Source organism: Myotis brandtii, unplaced genomic scaffold, assembly GCF_000412655.1.
Source record: "Myotis brandtii unplaced genomic scaffold, ASM41265v1 scaffold888, whole genome shotgun sequence".
Classification (NCBI taxonomy): Eukaryota; Metazoa; Chordata; class Mammalia; order Chiroptera; family Vespertilionidae; genus Myotis; species Myotis brandtii.
The window spans coordinates 470,800-478,743 of NW_005371636.1; the positions used below are offsets into that span (position 1 = coordinate 470,800).

General features: G+C 50.1%; 1 protein-coding gene across 1 annotated transcript in view; it reads left to right on the top strand.

Moving 5' to 3' along the window:
- Window positions 1-2,227: 2,227 nt before the first annotated feature.
- PTPRC (protein tyrosine phosphatase, receptor type, C) overlaps window positions 2,228-7,944 on the top strand; it is a 65,834-nt gene continuing 60,117 nt past the window's right edge. Inside the window, exon 1 of the mRNA XM_014532358.1 lies at window positions 2,228-2,293. The gene's annotated coding sequence lies outside the window, so the exon portion shown is untranslated. The remainder of the gene's footprint in view (window positions 2,294-7,944) is intronic.

Consider the following 7,944-nt stretch of genomic DNA (forward strand, 5'->3'; position numbering starts at 1 on the left):
GGCTACTTCATCACTGTCATGTTGCTACTGTTATGAATCATCATGTAAATATCTGATATGCAGGATGTATTTTCATTGTTACAAATTGAACATCATTAAAGCATAGTGACGAATCCCAAAAATAATATGTAATTATCTGTGTGTTTTCCGATGGTCTTAGGCGACCCCTGTGAAAGGGTCGTTGGACCCCAAAGGGGTCGAGACCCACAGGTTGAGAACCGCTGTCCTAAATTCTTCCTGTGTCTTCAGAGCCATGGTCTTCAAAGGCCTTTTTACATGTCTCTTTAAGGCGTCTGCACCCCTGTCCCTGGCTTGTTATCGAGTATATTTTATAGATTCAACTCCCCTTTAAAAGATTAGGTGTCACGAGCTTTCTCCCCAGTCAGGGTTGCTGCCGGAGCAGCGAGCTAAGCGAACACAAGTGTTTGCTCAAAAATATTCAAGCTGGCCCGGCCGGCGTGGCTCAGGGCTCGAGCGTGGGCCTAGGAACCAGGAGGTCAGGGTTCGATTCCCATTCAAGGCACATGCCCGGGTTGTGGCCTCCATCCCCAGTAGGGGGCGTGCAGGGGGCAGCCGACCCATGATTCTCTCTCATCATGGATGTTTCTCTCTCTCTCTCCCTCCCTTCCCGTCTAAAATCAATAAAAAATATATTTAAAAAATATTCAGAGCTAACCCCCGGATGGTTTTCCACTGCAAATGTATCTTAAGAAAGAGGCTGTGGAGCTAAAGTTGACCCTCAAACATGGGTTTGAACTGTGAGGGTCCATAATACCTGTACTTTTTCAATAAATATATGTACGCATTTTTAGGGCTGTACCAGGCACCCATCAGAATCATGAAGAACAGTGTATGTTCATTTGTCTCTTCTTGTTTATTTTTATTTCCTTTTTTTTGTTAATCTGAACCCCAGGATATTTTTCCATTGATCTTTAGAGAGAGTGGAAGGGAGAGGGAGAGACAGAGAGAAATATCCATGTGAGAGAGACACATCGACTGGTTGCCTCCTGCACGCACCCCGACCAGGGATCGAGCCTGCAACCGAGGTAGGTGCCCTTGACCGGGAATCGAACCCCGGACCCTTCCGTCCACGGGCTGACGCTCTAGCCACTGACCCACACCGGCCAGGGCCATTTGTCTCTTTTAATGAAAAGGGCTGGGAAGTATTGCTGAGAGGGGAAAAGGGTTAGCTTTTGTAAGAGATCGATCTTGAGTTTTCTTGCCCGTCTTTCCCTCCTCAACAGGGAATAATATCTCAAGTCACGGAAGCATGAATTTTTTGAAGCAGGATTTGCTGTCGGGCACGTGAGTTCCGATTTCAATCCTGGGCCCTGCCAGGGGATCAGGGAAAGAGTTGGGGCGGCCCTGCTAAGCTCCCAGCGGGTCTTTGCATGGGAGATGGTTTGAGTGTTCAAGTTGTCACATGGCTGGGTTTCCAATGCCCTAATGGGGCAGGATTAACCAATAGGTAATTATTGATCCACTAGAGGCCCGATGCACGAAATTCGTGCAAGGGGCTCGGCCCTCGAAGCCCCGGCTTCATCCGGAAGGTCGTCCGGAAGGTCATCCAGAAGGTCGTCCGGCTGTTTGGTCTAATTAGCATATTAGCTCTCTATTATATAGGATTCCCGTGGTCATATAAAATCAAATCCAGGTCTTGTCTACTAACGAATCCCCTTGCCACCACCCGCCCATGCTCCATCTGTACCATCATCTCTTGGGTAAGAAAATGATTGGTATTTGGGGGGTCGGGAGAAGGGAGGAGGGAGGATACGGTGTGTTCCAACAGGAATGAATATTGGGGGGAAGGAGCATCACTTGGACACTCAAGGGCCATCTTCCTTGCAGGGACAAAAATCTCCCCAAAGGCCTGCGCCCCGAGCCGAGCCTCTCGAACCGAGGAAGTGAGATGCCTGTCGCACTGGCTTTGAACGAGTTTCTTGACTTCCTGCAAAGAGGCCGCGGGGCCGCGCTTTTGGAGAAGTTAGTGAAACCGAATCTGACATCACCACCCACCGCCCCTGGAGATCAGCGGGCGGCTCGTTCTCGGGGCGGCAGAGGAGGAAATCGCTGGGGTCTGAGAAGACATCCGCGAGGGGTAGGCGCCCGCGCCCCGTCTTTGTCACCGGGTTTCCGCGGGGGACGCACTTGCCCGGCGATAACCATTGTCTTCCCCTTCGCAGAGGGACGCATGCTGGGCCACAGGCCGATCTCCTGATAATGACCATGGATTTGTGGCTGAAGCTGCTGGCCTTGGCCTGTGTCTGTCTGGACATCGGGGTCGTCAGGCAAGGTAAGGACTCGGGACTCTTACAACTTCCTCACCGAGCGTTTGCTTGCGGGGGAGCATCAGTCTGAGACACGGACGTAGGAACAAGTGAAGGGGTTGTGACCGGAAGGGAGGGAGTGGGATGGCCAGGGCTGTCTGAGCTCAGACAGACCCTGGCTCATGCTGAGACCCAAGCCATGGTTTCTGCTGAAAAAAAAATGCCTACTTATTTAAGGGACAAAAAAAAAAAAAAAATTTTAAAAAAATCACAAGTTAAAAGGATGAGTCTTCGCTGACAGACTGTGCCAGGGTATTACAAAGGCCATTGTCACTCCCCCCTCGCATGGGCCTGGGTGTCCGGGTATGAAATCCCAGGACACGTTAAGGACCCAAATAAGTGAATTTTTATCCTCTTAACAAGAAATGCATTTTTTTTTTTTAAAGTCATGCTATGCCTTCGCTTGCACGTAGCCACCCCCACTTTCCGGACCAGCAGGCCACTTCCTCAAATGTTGATGAATAGCAATGGGCTTTGTGGCCGCCTTTGTTCGATGGCCGTGGAAGAGAATGCCCGTGGCCATGTGGGAAAATGTCACCTCTTGGCATGTTCTTATCCCAGAAGGTGTCTTAGATCAAGTTCTTGGTTCCTTACCCGTCCTTACGCGTCGCTGTGCTACTCACTCGCTTTGGAGATTCGTAGGGGGCCACCGCCCTTCCTGGGTGATGGGTGGGTGTGAGGACCTCGGCGGCGAGATAATAATACGACCCCCCAACAATGAAGCCCACGCGAGGCTCCTTAGGAAAATGTGACCCATGGGATGTCAGGGACCTTTTGACGTTTGAGAATCTCTGTAGGCTCCTCAGTCGATGGAAGGAGCATTTTCTGAACAGTTTCAGTTCGGGTCCTGAATACATGTCAGTTGATGATTCAACGGAGCTACCAAATGGATATTTAATGTTGCTCCTTACGATGTCGTACCTAAAGCTGTTTTTTGTTGTTGTTTGTTGTTGAAAGGACATAGACATGGTATTTTTTGTAGAAATTCCAAATAGGTAAAAAAAAAAAAATTAGAAAGTTATTTTTAAAAATCTTGCTTGTCGGTATTCACTTTGAAAATCTTTTTCTATTTTATTGGAGTTCTGTCTTCCCGCCCCTCTCCTTTCCTCTGACAGGCGGGGCAGTAGCTGCCTCCTGAGTTTGTTGCATTTGCCAGTTTCTATTCTGTGTGGCCCCGGATGGTGGGAAGCGGTGTGCGAGCGTGTGTGTGTGTGTGTGTGTGTGTGTGTCGCGAGCGTGTGTGTGTGTGTGTGTGTATGACTGCAGAGATGGACTGAAGTGATTTTACACGGGGACGGCGTTTTGTCTTAGTACAGACAACGTTTGCTAGCTATCGTCCTTCTCAAGTTGCTTCACATAATTAAAAACGAGTGATAAAGAAGAAGAGCTTTAATAGGGTGATCATACGTGTATTCTCATATGCCAGAGTCCCTTCCCATGAACAAGTCCCACTCCAGAAGGGCTTCGAAGCATTTCTGAAAGGGGTTCGGAAATATTCGGCTGGCCGCAGGGCAAGCCCCCCTAGAAATTCCAACCCAACCCAGTCTGTGAAGGACTTTCACGTTAAGGAACATCTTTGAGTTTGCAATCAAAATCAGAGGATAAAAATGATCTAAAAACCTCTCAACCCTTATACGAGACAAAAGTGGATAGATATGCATAGATTTATTTTGGAAGTTCAAGTTTAACGTCAGTTGCTCACGTAAATATGGAGAGCAGACATTTTTCTAAAAGGTGTTGATAGTCTTCCTGAAATATATATACTTATTTTTTTTGTGGCGGGGGGGGGGGGGGGAAATATAGGTCTAACCATCTGTGTCTGCAAAACTTGTTGATCATGCTTTTAAGTTCTGAAAGGCATTTGGCGAGTGAGGGTCTCATTTGGGAAGTTATTCATGCTTTGAGTTGAATATGTTTCTTTATCAGCAACAAAGGTGCTAGGTCTTATTTAACTGCGTGAAATCTGCATTCAGTGTTGGTAGGGCGTGTTAGGCTCCCGGGTAGCACATGTACGTTGTGTACCCCGAAGGCCTAACGAAATAGGACCAAACGTCCAGCGACATCCACGGGCACGATTCCGATGCTATTTCACCCCTAAAATACAACAACGTGTAACTGTGTCGGGGCAGCGGCCACGTGGGCTTGAGTCCTGCACGGAAGTGTGGCGTCTCTCCGGTGGGTGCCTTTGCCGTGAAAACTGCAAGTCCAAACTCTTGGTTTTGGTTGAAAATGTCTAAGTTAACGGTGGGGCCCAGGGTGGGGGTGCGGGTGCGGGGACGAGCGAGCGAGCTCTGAGTCAGAGCAGCGAACACTCATTTCCGGGGCCCAGTTCTTCATTTTTTCCATCCATCGCCGTCGAAAGGAAGTAGCTCACGTTGCACCCACGTACTCGGCCTTGCACATCGCGGGCACTCGGTGCACATCACCCACCGAATCTGCTAAGCAACCCCATGAAGTTCTAAATACTCTGCAATTTAGCGATGTGGGGTGCGTGGTTATTCACCAATTAAAAAAAATATTTTTGTAATCAAAACCTGCCCGGGGGGGGACCCTTAGCATGGCTAGCATTAAAAGTGCATTTGTTAGAGGAAGGGTCAGGTGTGGTTAGGGGCCCTTTCCCCATTTTTAACTCGTGTTCTACTTAAGCACAGGGCCAGGGTGGCGAATTGAGCTGGGTCATATGTGTGAGTGACGGGTACTGGTTCTGTGTGATGAATATATGTTTCTCTGGAGTTTTATATGTGTTATAGATCAGTCTACCGTTGATCTAGTGATCTGTCTACTTTTAAAAACTGGGGTCCCGGGGGGCTTCGATTCTTGGCCATTTCTCTTTGTATCGTCTGCGCTCAGAGCTCCTTGTCACCACCTCGTACTCATTTGTGACCCCCGATTCCCTACTTCCAGACTCGACTCTGAGCGGAGGAACCTGCCTGCTCTTCTAAATTTAATCTTGTTTTGTGTTTGAAAAAAAAAAATAGATCCTCATAATGCAATCTGTCTTCCCACCCCTCTCCTTCCCACTGAAAGGCAGTAGCTACCCCCTGAGTTTGTTGCATTTGCTCCCAAGTTTTGTGATTTTAGTTTTTTTTTTTTAAATTCTTTTGTTATGTTGGAATTGTGGGTTTTTTGTTTTGTTTTTTAATCCTCACCCGAGGATATTTTCCCACTGATTTTTAGGGAGAGTGGAAGAGAGAGGGAGAGACAGAGAGAAACATCGATGTGAGGGAAACACATCGATGGGTTGCCTCCTGCACGAGCCCCGACCAGGGCCCGAGGAGCTTGCAACTGAGGTACGTGCCCTTGACTGGAATTGAACCTGGGACCCTTGGGTCTGCAGGCCGAAGCTCTACCCGCTGAGCCACACCGGCCAGGGCTGATTTTAGTTTTTAATAATCTCTGAACTCTCTCTCTTTTTCGTCTGCACTGCCAGCCCCTTCATCCCTGCCCTCAGCGCCCTCCCCTGGAGCACTGGGACAGGGACAGGTTCTCGATCCATCGGATGTGGCGTTCATTGCTGAGCACGCTCTCCAGCTTAAACGTCTGAAACAGGAGGGGGACATGGTCTCATACCTCTCACTGCCCTTAGCGTCCACTCCACACTCGTGGCCAAGCAGCTGGGCTCGTGGAGGAGTGAGGCGCTGGGCCCGGGCCGGGAGGGGACCTCCGTGCTTTCTCTTTTCTGGCCGATGAACTCAGCCCGAGCCTCAGGCTGTCCCCCACCGGGTCCTGTCCCCTCTCTTCCTCAGGGCCCGGAGGTTCTAGGTCCCGTGTCCTCCCCCGCCTTCTCCTTGGTCACTCCCGCCACCAGCATCGCCCGTGCAATGCTGCCCGGTTGCCCCTTTCCCTGGCCTGTTTCACACGCTCTTTCAAGCTGCTGGTGGTATGGTTACTATTTTTACCTACACTCAGGGCTTTGGGGGGCACGGGACCCTCCCTGGAAGTAGAAATGACAGCTTATGCCTTCTTTTGTGTCACCCGGACCCGCCTGCCTCAGCAGGCGCTGGAAAAAGGAATGGGTGTCTTTGGACAAAACTGTGGATTCTAAGAAAGGATGAGGAGGAGGAAGAAGAGGAAGAGGAAGAGGAAGAGGAGGAGGAGAGAAGGAGGAGGAAGAGGAGGAGGAGAAGGAGGAGGAGGAGGAGAAGAAGAGAAGGAGGAGGAGGAGAAAGAGAAGGAGAAGGAAGAGAGGGTGGGAGAGGAGGAGGAGGAGAAGGAAGAGAAGGAGGAGGAAGAGGAAGAGGAAGAAGAGGAGGAGGGGGGGAAGAGGAGGAGGAGGAGGAAGAGGACAAGGGAGTGGAGTCCCCGGGAACTGGCGAGGGCCATTCCCAGGACAGATGGGAGAGAGACACATTGGGGTGCCTACACGTTGCCTCGTGCGCACAAGGACGTGCGGGGAGAGTCTGGGCATCATCTCTTCCGAGATGCTGTGACCAGGGAGGCCGGTCCGAGTTGGTCCGGAGCGGAGACTGTGGTCAGGTTGATGGGTTCCCCTGGGGGAAGGAGCACAGAGTTGGTGCAGGCGAGGTCCCGAGCACCGACCCCGTGGAGGGGAGGCACCGGGTGCGGAGAAAGAGGTCCCTCTGCTCTTTGCAGTCATGCGTCCGTGGGAATGTTCACACTGGGGACAACCGGAAGGGAAATGTAACCGAATCCCGGCTTAAACGCAATTTCCAGCTACACAGCTTCGTCAGTAACAGACACCCATCCTGGTTGCCGGTCCCCGAAGGATCATTAGCGCTATGACTTTTGCTTTCGTAGCGATAGGACTCTTTAGGGAAGGACAAAGGGGGGAAAAATGGAATATTGCAGGCTGTTCACTTAGCATATGACATGGTTAGAGTCTGTTTCTTCATGATCCCGAAATATACAGGAATAAGAATTATGGTAACGATTCGATTTCTGTCTACCAGGCCCTCACCGATATTTACATGAGAAAATACCCAAAGACGGCCTAAAAGCTTCACGATGCATTCTTTTCCTTACATGTCAGCGGGCTACTTCCATTTCAGTCTATCCAGAGCCTCCAAGCCAGAATCGAACCTGGGACCCTTCAGTCTGCAGGCCGACGCTCTACCCACTGAGCCAAACCAGCTAGGGCAGCGGTTCTCAACCTGTGGGTCGAGACCCCGTTGGGGGTCGAACGACCCTTTCACAGGGGTCGCCTAAGACCATCGGAAAACACATATGTCATTACATATTGTTTTTGTGATTCATCACTATGCTTTAATGATGTTCAATTTATAACCATGAAAATACATCCTGCACATCAGATATTTACATGACGATTCATAACAGTAGCAACATGACAGTGATGAAGTAGCCACGAAAATAATTTTATGGTTGGGGGTCCCCACAGCACGAGGAACTGTATTAAAGGGTCGAGGCATGAGGAAGGTTGAGAACCGCTGCTCCAGGAGGGAGTGGCAGCTCTGTGGCCGAGGGATGCTCCCTTCAAGGTCTTCGGATTCTTTAACTTGGATTCCTGCCCTGTTTTAGGGTTTTTCAGGAGAGTCTGGGATTCTATCACTTAAGTAGTTTGCGAGTCCATCCCCTTTCACAACTCGTACCGGTTCTGATTGAACCAATAGCCCGAAATCTGGCCTTTCTCCCACCCCGA